General features: G+C 49.1%; 1 protein-coding gene across 1 annotated transcript in view; it reads left to right on the top strand.

The window, feature by feature from the left end:
* The window catches only part of FEN1 (flap structure-specific endonuclease 1), a 388,273-nt gene that overhangs the window by 196,303 nt on the left and 174,992 nt on the right, over positions 1–16,978 (top strand). The gene's annotated exons all lie outside the window — the stretch shown is intronic.

Raw genomic sequence — 16,978 nt, 5'->3', positions numbered from 1 at the left:
TTCCAGAACCATAGGGAACAGGGTAATTGGGCACATCAGTTTTCTAGCGCTGGGGTTCTTTGAAAAAGCTGTTGCATTTTAGGAATTGGAGTCTGTGTTTTTCGCTTCTTTTAATTAAACCGCTTTAATTTAGCCGCAAAAGGATACATCAGCACCGACTCCAAGACCATCACAGACAAGCATGTACAGGACACACTACAAACAGCCATTGCCGGCTTTAGTGCGGTGCAATCGGTGCCACCGCACCGGGCTCTGCCTTGAGGTGGGGCCGCCCTGTTTATTGTTTTAACATCACCAGTTGCCACGTTTCTTGTCCCAGTAATTTTCAAGCTTCAATAAAAATGTCACGATCTCTGGTGATTAATGTTCTTCATAGAGAGAGAGACCGGATCTTTGTCTGGTAGTGGAAGTTTCGACTCATAATAGTGCAGAAGGTTAAATTGCCTGCTGCAAAGAACGTGTCCCATTCAGATCACAAAGTGCATACACTATAAGTAGGTCAATGGGTTATCACTTTTGTCAGAGAAATCCTTTTGTTTGTTTCAGTTTAAGAGTTCAAATCCTAATATAGAGCAGTGAGCGCTTAACTGTCCTCAAAGAGCTGCATGCAAACTGCAAAGAATATATCACAGTTACATGTTTTTTGCCCAGACTTTTCGTATCCTAATATTGCAAAAAGAGTTAGCTTGGGTAGAAATCAATTCTTATTATTAAAGAAAACCCCTAACAATGGTGTTACATTTTAAATTCTGAATGTGTGCTTTTCCAGACCACAGACTCTTAAACTATACTGCTTACCAGTATGGATGACATGGAACTCCAACACCTTGTGGGCTTCTGTCTTACATAACATTTTGTGGCAAGGGGGTCATGGGGAGCCCAACAAACATTGTTGCACAGGGCGCCACCAGTACTAAAGCTGGCCCTGCACACAGCACCCCAGATACACCCACCAAGACACAACTTGGACAAAGAGTCCCTTGCTACCAAGACACGCTGCACACAGACATGCACAACACATGAAACAGTACCCCTCATTTATCCAACACAACCCGGCCTTAGAGTCAGCAGCCATGCTGCTGCAAACAGCACTTGTCACCCAAGCACGCCACACACAGACTTGCAGGACACACTAAACACAACACCTCAACATTCAACGCAACTCAACCTGGCCTTAGAGTCAGCAGTCATCCTTCTTCAAACATCACTTGTCACCCAAGCAACGCCAGACACAGCTTGCAGAACACATTAAACACCTCAACATTCAACACAACACAACCTGGCCTTGGAGTCAGCAGTCATGCTGCTCCAAACAGCATGTGACGCCAGTTGCAAAATGAGCAAGGGACATCATCTTTGTAATAAGCCTGTGTATTGTAAGCAGAGTTGAGTTATTAGACAAAATCTTATCAGCATGGCAATTTCTATATAACACAAGCATTGGCATAGCTAATATGTTATGTTATGTTATATTTATTTTTGTATAGCGCGCGGCTACTCAAAAAGAGTGTCCCGGCGCTTTGAGTAAGGAGGACTACCATACAATAACACAACACAGTTAAAAGAAAACAGAAAAAAAATAGAGCAGACAGAATTTATACAACCTACTGGCTAAACAACCAGGTTTTAAGACCTTTTCTAAAAACAAGTAGGCTGGTGGCTCCCCGAAGTGTGAGCGGCAGAGAGTTCCACAACTGTGGTGCCAAAAGTGCAAAGGAACGACCTCCCAGACGAGCTTTCTTCACTCGCGGGACCACCGCCAAGAACAGGGATTCCGACCTCAAAGAACGGACTGGGTGGTAGAATGCGAGTCTCTTTTGGAGGTACTTTGCTCCGACCGCGTGGAGAGCCTTGTAGGCCAAAGTCAAGGCCTTGAAGGCAATCCGTTTGCGGATTGGAAGCCAGTGCAGCGTCTGCAACAGACCTGCTGCACTGGCACGTCTGTTTAAGCCAAAAACAGCTCTAGCAGCCGCATTCTGCACCACTTGAAGCCGCTGTAGCAGATACTCTGGCAGGCCCAGGTAAAGAACGTTGGAGTAGTCTAGCCTAGAGCCGATCAGAGCCTGCACAGTCAGCTTCCTATGCTCCTCAGATAGAAGGGGAAGAAACCTCCGCAGCATCTTGAGGAGGCCGAAACACATACCCGAGACCCCAATGATCTGGGACTTCAACGTTAGCCCCTTATCCATCTTGACCCCCAAGTTCTTCGCCATTTGGGATGAACAAGACGGAGGGAACATACTAATGGGCCACCAAGCCTGCCAATCTGGCTCCGTTGTACACCCAAAGAAGAGTACCTCAGACTTATCGGAATTGCACTTGAGGCTGTTTAGTTGGAACCATTGAAAAACAGCCCCAAGGCAATCCCGGATACTCTCCCCATCAAAGTCCCCTCCTCTCTTACAATAATAATAATAAGTCTTGCCTTTGGGACCTTACAAGTATTTAGTTATGCAGCACAATATCCTTGGTGCAACATCAACTGTTGCATGGCTAAACACTTATAATGTCCAAAAGGCGAGACCTATTGGCTATGCCAATGCTTGTTGTTGTACTGTAGCCACCCTCCTGTGTAACTGTTAGCCATATTTAGGTGTCCCTGTTGTTAATTAGCCAATCTTCATCTGTTGCCATTAGCCACTTTTCCTCTATTGGTGTTCGTTCAGCAGAACTGTTTATTTGGTTTTATTGTATTTTTCCGCCCCTCTCTCATGTCGTGTTTTACTCTATGCATGGTAGTTCTGCATAACTGTTTATTTTGCTTTATTGCATTTTTCCAGCGCTCCAAGCCGCTCACTTTTTTCCCGCCCCTTCTTAACTGCTCCAGCCTCCCTGCGCCCCTCCCACCACCTACTTAATGGCGGCCGTAGCGTGACCCTATTGAGTAGATTCCTGATCTAGCGCCCCCTTGCTGCTGCTCGACTCAGCAGGACTCCGGACCCTGCAGATAGCTCCCTCATTCCCCACATGTATGTCTCCGCCTTCTGCACTGCTACATTAGCTCCCACACATCGGACGTTTAGCCTCATTGTTGTACTTTAGCCATTTTATTCTTCTTTAGCCATCTTAGTGTGTAATTGTTAGCCATATTTCTGTGTTCCTGTTGTTATTCAATCAGCCTTCCTCTGTTGCATTAGCCTGTTTTCCTCTGTGCGTGTTTGTTCACCATAACTGTTTGTTTTGTTTTATTTCATTTTTCCGCTGCTCCATCATGTCATATGTGTAGCCTGATATTTGTACTTTAGCGTTTTTGTTGTAGTTTAGCCACCCTACTGTGTAATTGTTAGCCATATTTCTGTGTCCCTGTTGTTAATCAGCCAATCTTCCTCTGTTGCCATAAGCGAGTTTTCCTCAATGCGTGTTTGTTCTGCTTAACTGTTTTTTTGTTTTATTGCATTTTTCCGGTGCTCTACGCCACCTCGCTGTCCGCTTGTTTCCCACCCAATCTGAGCTGCTCCTGCCTCCCTGCTCCACTCCCAGGGCCTACATGATGGAGGCCATAGTGTGGGCGCACCAAAGGCATGTCAAAGTCAAGCCCATCTGGGTCCGTGCCCTGACCGTTCCCAGTGCCAGGAACCCTGGATCTCCCATCACCCGCAGTTACAGTAGCACCTAAGCCCAGAGCCCTAGACCCCAGTCTCCACACCAACAACTGCTGCTTCTGCACCTCTCCACTCTCAACAGTAGGAACCAAGGCATGCCACCACTGTCTCTTTAACACCAAAGCACCCAAACAAACAGCCACCACCACCACGCCGACCATAGCTGTACCTGGACAACTCTACTGCCTCGTGCTCAATGCCCTATCACTCTGCAGAAACGCCACCGAGATCTGGGACACCATCACCTCCCTCACCTCTGACGTCGTCTTCTTCACCAAGACCTGGCTCAACTATGCATCCATACCCGTCAACACCTTGGCCACACCCAGCGGCTACAAGATTGCACACCCGGACCACATTAACAAACACAGAGGAAGGATGGGCATCACATACAAGGAATACATCCACTGCACCACCACCACTTATGACACCACCCTGATCATGGAACATTACAACTTCCAACACAGAACAGAAGGCAAAATCGTCATCAGAGGCAACCTCGCTTAAAAGCCCTCAGGACCACCCCCTGCTTCTGGCTTCTATGATTCCATCCCTGATGTCATTGCTCCTCAAGCCATCAACACCGAACACTACATCTTCCTCAGTTTAAAACATGACCTTTTGACTGGAATCGTCACCTAACTATAACGTCCCTTTTCTGTTTTCTGTAAATGTGTGTGTTTGTACATGTTTGCTTAAAATGTTTAAATCTGACTTTGTTTAGAGGTGTGTCGACATAAATGTATAGATATGCATGGGTGCATACAAAGACAGAATTAACAATGTAAGCGAATAACGACTCATTTATTGCCCAAACCCTGTCAAACAATCTCTGCTTAGCAATGAAAGGTAACTTTAGGGCCGACCCTGAATCAGATTGACATTGACAGCGCCCTGGGCGGGAGTCATTGATGGCAGAAGGTGTGAGGAAGATGGGAGGAGGACAGGGTTTGATGTGGCGCTAACAATTATCCAGAGATACCTTAAATTGATTACAAAGGGCCTTGTTTATGAAGCCCTACTGGCACTTTTGTGCCACCGGAACGTCACTTTTTTGATGTTCTGGAGGCGCAATGTGCCACTGGCATATTTATACGGCCACTTAAAGCCATGTTGAACAAGTTACTTACCTTCGGTAACGATATATCTGTAAGAAGCAGTAGTTAGTATTAGATTCCTTACCTTAGAATATCCCCAAGCATCAGACTGGATCCGGAAATTTTTGCGTAGCAGTACCCTTGCGCGTCGGTAGGCGTAGTCTGCGGCTCCGCGTCCGTCGTCGGCGTCGTGGGCACCGTGATGACGTCGTCGGAGTACTTAGACGCCGCCTCCGCGTGCTGACGTCAGTTCTTAGACACAGCTTTTCCGCGCCAGAAACGCAGAGCCATGTTAAAAACCAACACTGGTGCCATTGAAACTAGGGCCCTGAAAGGGGAAGACCTTAACCCTAGATATCAGTTCGCAGAACGGGGAGGATGGGTACTAACTACTGTTTCTTACAGATATATCGTTACCGAAGGTAAGTAACTTGTTCATCTGAAAGAAACAGGTTAGTATTAGATTCCTTACCTTAGAATAGATACCCCAGCAATACCAACCCCGGTGGTGGGTCTGAGAACCAATAATCACACCAGAAAGTCCTGGAGGACGGAACGGCCGAAGAAGCCATCCCTCGGGACTTGGCTGTCCAGGCAGTAGTGTCTTGCAAACGTTTGCAGGGATGCCCACGTAGCTGCCTGACAGATGTCCTGCAAGGGGACTCCCCGGCCCAGGGCAGTGCTAGCCGCCGTGGCCCGAGTGGAATGGGCTCTCAGCCCAACAGGAGGCTCCTTCCTCGCCAAGGAGAAACATGCCTTGATACACAAGATGACCCACCGAGAGATGGTCCTGTTGTGCACCGCCCGTCCCTTCTTAGCGCTCACGTAACCAACAAAGAGTTGGTCATACACCCGGAACTGGCGTGTGCGATCTAGATAGAATGAAATCGCACGTTTTGGGTCCAGACGGTGGAGCCGCTCTTCCTCTTTAGAGGGATGCGGTGGCGGAAAGAAGGTGGGCAAGGTGATAGACTGCCCGATATGGAAGGCCGTGACAACCTTGGGCAGGAAAGATGTCCTAGTCCGCAACACAACCTTGTCCGGATGGACAGAAAAGAAAGGGGGTTTGGATAAAAGAGCCTGGAGCTCACTCACTCTCCTGGCAGAGGTGATGGCAACCAGGAAAGCAGTCTTCAGAATAAGAAGGGGGAGAGGACAGTTGTGAAGTGGCTCAAAGGGAGCGCACATCAGAAAGGTAAGAACAAGGTTCAAGTCCCACTGAGGCATCACAAACGGAAAAGGAGGGAACATGTGTGTGATGCCCTTCAAAAAACGAGTTACATAGGGGACTTGAACAAAGAAGGTTGATCAGGCAGCCTTAGAAAGGCTGAAAGGGCAGAAAGGTAGCCCTTGATAGTGCCCAGAGCAGAGCCCTCCTGGGCAAGAGAAAGAAGGAAGAGAAGAACCTCAGAAAGAGGGGCAGAAAGTGGATCCACAGCCTTTGCTGTGCACCATGCCACAAATGTATTCCACCTGCAGGCGTATACCGATTTTGTGGAGGGACGCCTAGCTCCCAGAATGACATTACAGACTTCAGGAGGCAAGTCAAATGGCCTCAACTGTCGCCGCTCAATCTCCAAGCATGGAGGTGGAGACTGGACAGGTTCGGGTGGAGGACCGTCCCCTGCTGCTGCGACAGAAGGTCCTCCTGAAGAGGCAGACGATCCGGGGGATCGACTGACATACTGAGTAGCTCGGGATACCAGTATCTTCGTGCCCAGTCCGGAGCCACAAGGATGACTTGGGCCCGGTCGCGTTTGATCTTCTTCAGCACTCTGGGCAGAAGTGGTATAGGCGGAAAGGCGTAGAACAGACGGCAACTCCACTCGTGACGAAAAGCGTCTCCGAGCGAGTGCCACCTTGGAAATTCCAACGCGCAGAACTGATGACATTGCGCGTTCTCTTCGGTGGCGAATAGATCTAACCAAGGCTCTCCCCACTGCTGAAAGAGGCCTTGCGCCACATCCGAGTGCAGACGCCATTCGTGATCCATCATGCACCGACGGCTGAGCTCGTCCGCCCTGGCGTTCAGAGAACCTGCCAGGTGTTGAACCACCAGGGTCACGTCCTGATGTTCCAGCCACTGCCAGAGGCGCAGAGCCTCCTGGCAAAGGGTCCACGACCCCACTCCGCCCTGTTTGTTGCAGTACCACATGGCGGTGGTGTTGTCCGTGAACACCTGCACTACACTCCCCCGGACAGAGGGGAGGAAGGCTTTCAGTGCTAGACAAATCGCCTGCAGCTCCAAAAGGTTGATATGGAGCCGGGACTCCGCCGGAGACCAGAGGCCTCTGATCTCCGCCTCTCCCATGTGACCTCCCCAGCCCTGGAGTGACGCGTCCGTCACAACTACGTGCTCCGGTTGGGGAAGGGAGAGGGATCTGCCGCTGACCCAATCGCGGTCCGTGAGCCACCACTGCAGCTGTCTCACAGTGCCCTCCGAGATCAGGACATGGTCCGATAGGTCGCACTGATGCTGGGCCCACTGAAACTTCAGGTCCCACTGCAGAGCCCGCATCCGCCACCGGGCATGATGCACCAGAAGGATGCAGGAGGCCATCAGCCCCAGAAGCCGCAGCGTCAACCTGACCGAGATTCGGGATAAAGGCTGAAAGAGTGGAATCAGAGCCTGAATATCCCGAACCTGCTGTTCAGGAGGATAAACCCGAAACTGCGCCGAGTGGAGAACAGCTCCGATGAAAAGGAGCTACTGAGAGGGGCACAGGTGTGACTTCGGCACATTGATGGAAAACCCCAGCTGGTGCAGGAGGTCTGCCGTCGTCTGGAGGTGGCTGACGACTGTCTGGGGCAAGCCCGCCTTCAACAACCAGTCGTCGAGGTAGGGGAAGACTGAAACCCCTAACCTGCACAGATGAGCTGCGACCACCGCCATCACCTTTGTGAACACCCGTGGGGCGCTGGTAAGGCCGAAGGGGAGCACGGTAAACTGAAAGTGCTTGTGGCCAACTGTGAACTGCAGGTCTCCTGGGTCCAGGGCAGCCAAGACCTGAGCCAGTGTCAGCATTTTGAACTTCTCCTTCCGGAGGAAGCCGTTGACGTTCGTAGATCCAAGATAGGGCGTAGGCCCCCTTTGCCCTTCTTGGATACCAGAAAGTAGTGGGAGTAGCAACCACACCCTACTTCTGGCCCAGGAACGCGCTCGATGGCCCCCTTGGCCAAGAGGGCATTAACTTCCTCCTGCAGAAGTCAGAAATACGCAGTGGTTTTGCGGTGGCATGGCTGGAGGGGTCGCCTCGAAGGGGAGGGAGTAGCCCCTTCGGACGATTTGCAGCACCGACCTGTCCGCTGTGACAGTGTGCCAGTGGAGGAGGTGATGACGAACCCTGCCCCCCCACTGGCGTCACATGGGCCTGAAAGCACGGACTAGGAGGGTTTTGAGCAATATCTCCAAGTGCCGACTTATACGGTGAATCATGCCAACTAATGCGAGCTTGATTCTTTGAAAATAATTATTCAGGATTAAACTGCTGATCTGATGACAACTATATAGACACGATATTAATCCACCACCGGATTAATAGGCGCCTACACTCTTACCTAAGTTCCTGTCCTGAGGAAGACCCGTACAGACCTGCAAATCAGGCGTTATTAGGGTCGAAACGTCAACGACATTAGACTATAGGACCAGTTGATTGAATCCAGGATACAAGAGCTAAATAATTTAGCACACTGGACTACATGATTTTTGAATTTAGGAAATAACTGGCCTATTGAATTGTTTTCTACCTTCACTCCCCCTTTTTTACTCACTTGTATATAAATCACCGTCTTTATCACTTATCCACATTGTCACAATTCACTCACTTGCTCTGCTGCACCGTTTATTGTGAAATAACATGTGAAGATTGACTTTTCTATGTATTTGTATTTGGCTCCTGACAAGAAATAAGTCATGAATGAGTAGACTTGGTGATTAAAACCTCTATGACCCTCTTTTTCTGGTTTGGTTTTGTATGTACTATTTTCATGTAAATAATTTCATCGGATGCAAAATATGATGAATCACTGGTTTTAAGAGATTTCAGATGTATATATGATTTAAGGCAACTAGGTTCATACCCGACAGAACCATTGTTTATATTTAAATATACTGCCCAGGTTCTGAGGGATACTGGGTCACCCCATAAGAGATTTATATATATAGGAGGGTTTTGAGGCGGATGCTGCGGGGGAAGGTGTGGACTGTCCTCGCCGTTGTCCCCGACTGCCACCACGGCAGTTTCCACGGCCGCCACTGCGTTGGGTATTACTCTGCGGCGCGTGGCTGGCAGCACGTGTGGGGGCGCCCCTTCCTTGGCCACGAAAGGAGCGAAAGGCACCCATTTGCTGACGCGGGCCGAGAGGCCCAAGGACCTGGCCGTAGCCCTGGAGTCCTTAAAGCGCTCAAGCGCATGGTCTGCCTTGTCGCCAAAAAGGCAACGGCCATCAAACGGCATGTCCATGAGTGCATTCTGGACATCAGCCGAGAAGTTGGCGGACCTCAACCAGGCGTGGCGACGAATCGCCACTGTTGTTGCCATCGCTCTCCCTAGTGAGTCGGTGGTATCCAGCCTACACCAGATAGCATACCGTGCTGCATCTCGGCCTTCCACAAGGGCCTGGCCGAGTTCAGCCCGTACCTCCAACGGGCATTCTGGCAGCACATCCGCGACCGTATCCCACAGAGAGTGGGTGTCACGGCCCAAGAGGCATGCAGTGTTGGAAGACCGCAGTCCCAGACTCAGGGAGGAGAATACCTTTTTGCCGTATTGCTCATACCTCTTGGATTCCCTGTCAGGAGGAGCCAACGGGAATGTGGTCTGGGAATTCGAAGCCTCGATAACCAGGCTCTCAGGAGTGGGGTGGGTGGACAGGAAACAAGGGTCGCTCTGGGCCGGGCGGTGGCGTCGGCCACGTTCCTATCTACAGGCGAACCTGTAGCGGGCCTGGACCCAAGTGCCCAAAAGAATGTCGGTCAAGGCCTCATTAAACAGCAGCAGAGGCTCAGCCGAGCTTGACTGCAGTTTAAGGACCTCAGTGAGGAGGTTAGTCCTCATGGCCGCGAAGGGGAGCTCAAAGCCCAAGGCCTTGGCCGCCCGCGGCAACACCACGCTGTAGGTTGCACCCTCCTCCGTAGCCACGGTAGGAGGTGAGACAAAACCAGTGTCTGGCGAGGTGTCCAGACCACTGGCATCCCCAAGTCAACCTGTCCAGTCCTCCTGGGACTGACACTCTCGTGTCAGAGGGTCCTCAGGCCCCTCCCAATTCTCCTCATCACCCATCTCCTGATACTTAGGGTTGTCAAATGATGGGACCAGTTCATTGAAGTAAAACTCTCCAAACGGCATCGAAAGCGGCGCCGGAACCGGATCGAGGGAGGCATCGGGGACGGCGCCGCCCGAAGACGGCGCCCCGGAGGGGACACCTGAGGGACCGGCGCCGGTGAGGTCGTCAGGTCAACCTGCGACGACCCGGATCCAGAAGCGGATCCAGCAGGACCCTGCGGCGCCGAGTCCGAAGGCGCCGGCGGAGTCAGGGGGCCGAAGCACCCGACGGCGTCGGGGCCAAAGCCCCCGACCGGCTAGGGCCCCCAGACGGGTCCGCTGGGCCCGAAGGCGCCGCGGAGCCCGCCGGAGTGAGACCTCATGGCCATGAGGAAACGCTCGATCTCCTCCGGCGTCGTGTGCGGCCTAGGGACCGGAGGGTGTGGGGCCACACGTGAGGCCCGCGACTCTGACGGAGCCGCGTGGGCAGTGTCATCCGAACCCCCGGCCGCGTCGCGCGAGCGTCGGGGGGAGTCAGAAGAGCAATGACGTCTCTTCGACTTCTTGTGCTTACCTGACGACTTCGAACCTTAGAAGTGATGTCGACTCCCGGAGCGATGATGGCTCCGATCCCGCGACCGGTCCCTCAACCTCTCCCGCCTAGCTTTCGAAGTCAGGGCCCGGCAGTCGGGGCAGGTCTTGTCGTCATGGTCGACGCTGAGACAGTGGCAGCACCGGCGGTGAGGGTCGGTAACCGACATCAGTCGGTCGCAGTCCTCACAAGGCTTAAAACCTGGCATCCCTACCGGCACCGTTCGGAGTCGAAGACTCGAAAAATGATCAAAAGGGATCGTAAAAAGTTTAGTCAAAAAATGACTAAGGTACCACTTTTTCCGGATCTGCGCTGCTGGCGCGGAAAAAAGAACTGTCGTCAGCATGCGGAGGCGGCGTCTAAGTACTCCGACGACGTCATCACGGCGCCCACGACGCCGACGACTGACGCGGAGCCGCAGACGACGCCTACCGACGCGCAAAGGTACTGCTACGCAAACATTTCTGGATCCAGTCTGACACCTGGGGATATTCTAAGGTAAGGAATCTAATACTAACCCGTTTCTTTCAGATATGTGGCTTTTCATGACCTTATAAATATGTGCCCCTTTCACGCAGAAAACTATGAAATGGGCGTTCCATGGATGTTGCTGGGGGCATTCCCACCAACATCCATGGCTTTTTGACACTGCCCCAGGTTTACAAGAAATCGTAAGTCTGAGGCAGCGCCAACAAAGTACGCCTCCCAAGGGGAGGGGGAAGGGAGGCCCAACGAGGAAAAATATCTTTATTTCTCCTTGTTTTTCCTCTTTCAATGTGTGAATGCAGCACACATGGAAAGAGGAAAAAGCACCTCTTGTGATTGTTTCTATTTCGGAAGGATTCCCATGGTGGTGATGGTGCAAAGGTGCCTGCGATGGTGCAAAACAGCTTGCTGTGCCCCGGCGCTGGGGAAAAGGACAGGAATGCGCTGTTATCTAATAGTTACGGCGCATTGCTGTCCTTTTCTTTTGCCGTCGGGCAGCACTGCAGCAAGGTGCTGCGCTGCCCTACGGCAAAAAAAAACATATGGCAAAAAACCCATTAATGAGGCCCAACGTCCTTAGTGCCCCCCAATTGAGACCAAGTGGGATGGGCGAACTGCTGTTGCATGCCATTAACGCAGGCTGCTCCCTGCTGTGCCCCTCTGAATATTGGTGCTTAAGGCCCACCCAGGGTAGCCTGACAAATTGTGTGTGGGTAAGAAACAGTGGGTTTTTAGTTCTCGCCTGGCGTTAGCAACGTGCATGCACTGCTCTCGCCATGCGAGGGCGTTTTGTAATCAATACACTTTCGGAAGGAACTTTAAGCCCCGCCCTTGTTTTCAATTGGCTCGCGTCACCGTTTATGTTATACGCTGGCCCGTGATTGAAAACCGGGCTTTGGGGTTACCGCCTTGTCCACTTTTAGGCCGGCCCATCTGGACAGGCCGACGGCATCTTGGTTCCTCGGAAGTAGGGGGGAGTGTGGGTCTAGCTTGTTTACTAGCTTCAGATTGGGAACATAATTAACTGTGAGATGTGTTAAATGCGGGTGATTATATGCACGATCACAAGCGCTCTGTCCTCTCTCGACTCCATCTGGCCCTCGCTTTCCCCCTGCCTCTCTGCCACACACACTCTGTGTCTCAAAGCTTGTTTGTTGTGTGTTGATCGGCTCTGTATGTCCTCTAGGGCTTCCCGTCCAGCTGCCCCTCGTCCGCCTGTACTAGCGTCGCATTTAACGCTAATTTTCCACGAGGCCACCGCTCGTCCGCACTCTATCCGTGCTAGCTCTGTATACGGCTAGCACTGCTCAGTGATTTCAACACATGTATGGTGGGATTTCTCCCCTTGTTTGGGGAGGCGCCTTCCAGGTACGTGCTACAAAGGGCATCTGTCTCCATCGAGTAGTTTCTTCTGCTTCCAAGTTTCCGTTTGGTGAGCCACATCTGAGGTGACTGCAGTGTGAATACCTCAATCTGCTGTTCTTTTGAAGTTATCCATCCGTCTGGGAGCACGTGAGGCAAATATGAATAACCAGATTGCTGAGAGCAAGAAGCTTTGCAACTTCTGCAGAGATGACCAGATGTAGTGAGTGATATAAGTTCTGCAGATGAAGTATGTTCGAAAAGGACTAAACTTTGCCACCCGACTCAGCTAGCGGCTGCAATAGTGCACGCGCTCTTGCGTAAATAGCCAGCCCGTATCTACTGGCATAGATGTACTAACGACGGGAGACACAGAATATCAGCTGTTTGCAAATTTACCCAATAAGGAATGGTAACACACTACTACTGTGTAAATGACAACTTCAGATCAATCCTTCTGCATTAATCCTCCCACATGGTAAAAAAAAACACAATGCACAAAGACCGCAGTCTTATGTGGCCGCATTAACTGAGTCTGTCTGCAGTTGAGCTCTGCACTTCACTTTTGCGTCAGTGAAGGCCTAAGACTCCGGGAATAATAAAAGTGATTGCCTTCGCTGAGGTGTTGAGCCTCTTAAAATCAGTCTATTTCCTAAGTCAGAGGAAACGGATGGCGCTAACAAACAAGCATTGAATATGCAATAGGTCTCGTCTTTGATTAAGTTAAAGCCATTTGCTTTGCCAATGGTATTGTACAGCAAAGCAAATGGCTTTAACTTAATGAAAGGCTTGACCTATTGCATTTTTAATGCTTGTTTTAATTAGCTATCCAACTCTCCATATGAGTGCACCTGCAGGCAGTCTCTCTCCTCCCCATACTCTTCTCACACCGTTGCCGACCACCAACCCCCACTCGCAAGTTTTTTCCCGTTTATTTAATTTCTAATATTCTTAAAGCCAGTGGCTGTGTGGAAGTGTTTTTTTAATGTTAATTTATTGGGAACGTCGCCCTTACCAAAATGACGTGTCTGCAAGTGTCCGTGTGCACTGTCTGCATTCGCTAAAAGAGTACACTTCAGCGTCAATGACTAGAATCTCTTTAGTGGTTAATGCCTCTGAAAGCAGAATTTCTCTCTGTAGAGCTGTATACAGCACTCCCCAGCAAGGGCCGGACTGGTTACCGGGCAGTTGTGTGTGCTGCCGTGCTGGGGGCTAATTTCGTTGATGGGTACCTGCGTGTGCAAAACGAAATTCGTTTTGCTTTTTTTTATTTCAAATCGCACGCAGGTCCCCATCAACGAAATAAGCCCCCACAACAGAGAAATTAACCCCTAGCTCGGCAGCACACACAACTGCCCGGTAGCCAGTCCGGCCCTACATATGCTGTGTACTGTCCCAGCCATGCCGTGCTCTTTCTCTACCCATAAACAGTCTTCCGATATCTGTCCAAATTCAGTCCGCTTGTGTGGACTAGTTATTGAATACCACACTGCATTTCGTTCAAGTCCTAACACTATGAAGATAATTTCAATAAAGCGGATGCCAAAGCTTTGCCAAAACACTGCAATGAATTACTACGAGTCATGTGGAAAGAACAGGAATTAATTTACAGAAAACCGTTTCGCTCATAAGAGGCACATTTGTTCTCTCAAAAACTGATTATACAAATGTACCCTTCCTCGGTTTAACTTTGCATGTCTACCTGTAGCAGTGCATCACTGTTTTGCGCTACAATGTGTAAAAGAATTTAACGATAGGCAATTATTATCATAGGAGTGCTGAGCGTTGAAGTTTACCTTCCAGTACTTTGTGTCCTGATTTGATTATTTTGTTCTATTCTTATCTCTAGTAGAGCGAACTTTCGTCCATCGTTAATTTCTACAGCAATCCTCTTGTGACTGATGGCAGTTGAAAGCTATGTAGTGGTAAGGTCTTCAGCCTTCACGTAATCCTACACAATACACCTCAAATATTGTGCTGGACACCAACTTATTGCAAGAGGCATAGTATTCATGTTTGTTCTTTGTGTAAACTTACACTGCAGTTTTATGTAAAAAGCCCCACTGCAGATCTACCAGGATTCACTGGACAATCCTCAACTTTATAAGTGTTCGTTCCAATCAGCAATAATACATTATTGTGTCATAGTGCTCTGCCATCTATGATACTGCCGGTTAGCTCTCTCCCTTGCCATTTGCTGCTTTCCGTCGCCCCCTCCCACCGTTGCTGGCTCCTTGCTGCTTGCACTTGCCCCTCCCTCGGTTGCTTGCCCCTTGCTGATTTCACCCACCGAGCCAATGTTCAGTTCAAATTGGTGAACTGAAGAGACTGTCTTTCAATTTCCATTGCAAAGTAAAGAAAGTGCATACAATTGCCCCAGCCCTCCCTGCAACAAACATTTGCCTGCTCATCCCTGCCTCAGAACTAATATGTCGTTAACTCACCAATAGACTATGCAACACTAAATCCAATATCCAGCTTGGATGTCAATGGTAGCCTTGCCACCCGACGTCCATTACAATGGTGACTGTACTTTATTAACTTTTGACGGAAACTTTTAGATTGATTAAGCATGCTCTGCAATGGTTTCCCCCTTTTAAGGTGGTGGCCATTTACACATTTGTCGCATGATGGAGACTACAAAGTTATTGCTTATGATCTGGTATAACTGGACGAGTTAACTGGCACCTCAACGGAACACTGGAGTCATATGCTTGGACGTGGCACCATGTGCTGGTGTCTGCTGGTGGTGGACACCTTTATTTATATAACTAGTGTGGCAGAACCCAAACCAGCAACAGTAATCCCAGAGGCGTCGCATATATTTCACATAGTCGAAACCTATTAACGTTGCAAGTCCTTGTTTTGATCAGCATGGCGTCCGTCAGGAGTTTGGCTGTATTTATTATGAAAATTAGCCAGTCTCTAGAACAACGCCACGTGATCAAGGACCAATCCATTCTGAATTATTTGTCATTCAAAAAGATTCTAGATCGATTGTTCACTATGAGGCCCATGGGCGCAATATTTGCCCTTAGGTAGTCTATTATGATTGCCCCATGTAAAAATGTTTTGACTTGGTTACGTTTCAAATCAGTCAATTGGTCCCAACTTTTGGCTTGTGCTAGGGCTTGAGTTATGTTAATTTCGTTTATCAGATGCGGTGCCGATAAAATCATGGATACCATTTCATCAGTAGTCTAATCCTAGTTGTTCTGTCATTGCGCTCAACTACAATTAGTCTCAAGAACTTAATGAAAAAAATATTTTCATACTTTATGGTACCCCTTCAGCTGTGCACTGTTCAGAATCCAAATTACAAAGGACAGACGGGGATGGCAGAAAGCTAGCCCCCCCTTCCAAGAAGGGGAGAGAGAATGTTGTATTTTGAGGGGGGGGGGGGGAAAGAGTACATTCTCCCTAAACAATTAACAATGCACACCAATGGGTAGACTCACCCAGTGAATGTATCTGATAAGAATCAGATAATAACAAGTTATGTCATCTGCACTAGACGCAAAACTGTTTCTTTTGTTAGAGCCTCACTCAGTATAGTAGCGGCATGCTTCATCATCAGCCCTTATCCTGGTCCCTAAAACCAGGATGTGCTCAACCATGTTCCAGGGATAGATTTTCTCATGCAAAAACTTGGTCATTTTGCAGTTTATTGACCTTACTCTGTATAAGGAATTCTTTGGATTCGCCAATCTCTTTATTCGCCTCATCCAATTTCTTTTTGAAACCCCAATTTTGATCTATGTTTAAATTGTCCTCACTTGCTTTTATTTTGATCAGCATGGCATTAGACAGGCGTTTCGCTGTATTGATTAATAACATTTCAGCCATCAGTGTGAGACTATAGGGAACACCCCTCCCTCCCGTGTTGCCCACCAGAATCTCAGAATAGGGTAAGAATGGTTATGTTTTTATATATGTCACAAGTCTGTACATCTTTATGAACACATTAAGTCTGTCTGCCATTAACAATAAAAATATTCTCGGAATGTCAGTGTGCATTTTCTTTCACAGCAGGATTCCAAATTGTGCACTGACAAGGACACTAAAAGCTTGAGTTATTGTGTACTACTGAGGAACCATTTGGCTACTGTTGATTGTCTCTTCTGCTCTGCACAACTGCCATGGATTTGAACACACTCAGATGCAATAAATTCACTAAAATGTATGTATCCGTTCTTCTTCTTACAGGAATCAAGAGTGAAAACCGCTCCAGTAGTTTGGGCTAGTAAGCCAGTTCTTGAATGCAATTAATGTTGTGTGATTGTCGGTCCCCCTTTAATTGAGAGGTAGACCGGAGACAAGACTTCGGGGAACTTTTCTGTCCTGATGAAAACCCTGGACATTAGGTGGCAATTTTTTAATGTGCTGAAATATGATAACAGAAGTGTAGGATAAAAGGGCCATTATCCCCTGAATTTTAACCCCGGATTTGCTTTTAACCATACCCGAGCAACCACCAATAAAGGAATACCTGGTTTGCTCTAAGTATTTTTATTCTCCAAGACAAGACCATGGCTGCTTCTCTAGCTCCAAAGAACTCCCTGGAACATGGTTGAG

The sequence above is a fragment of the Lissotriton helveticus genome, chromosome 3_1 (assembly GCF_964261635.1).
Source record: "Lissotriton helveticus chromosome 3_1, aLisHel1.1, whole genome shotgun sequence".
Lineage (NCBI taxonomy): Eukaryota > Metazoa > Chordata > Amphibia > Caudata > Salamandridae > Lissotriton > Lissotriton helveticus.
This window is presented reverse-complemented; position numbering and strand designations above follow the sequence as displayed.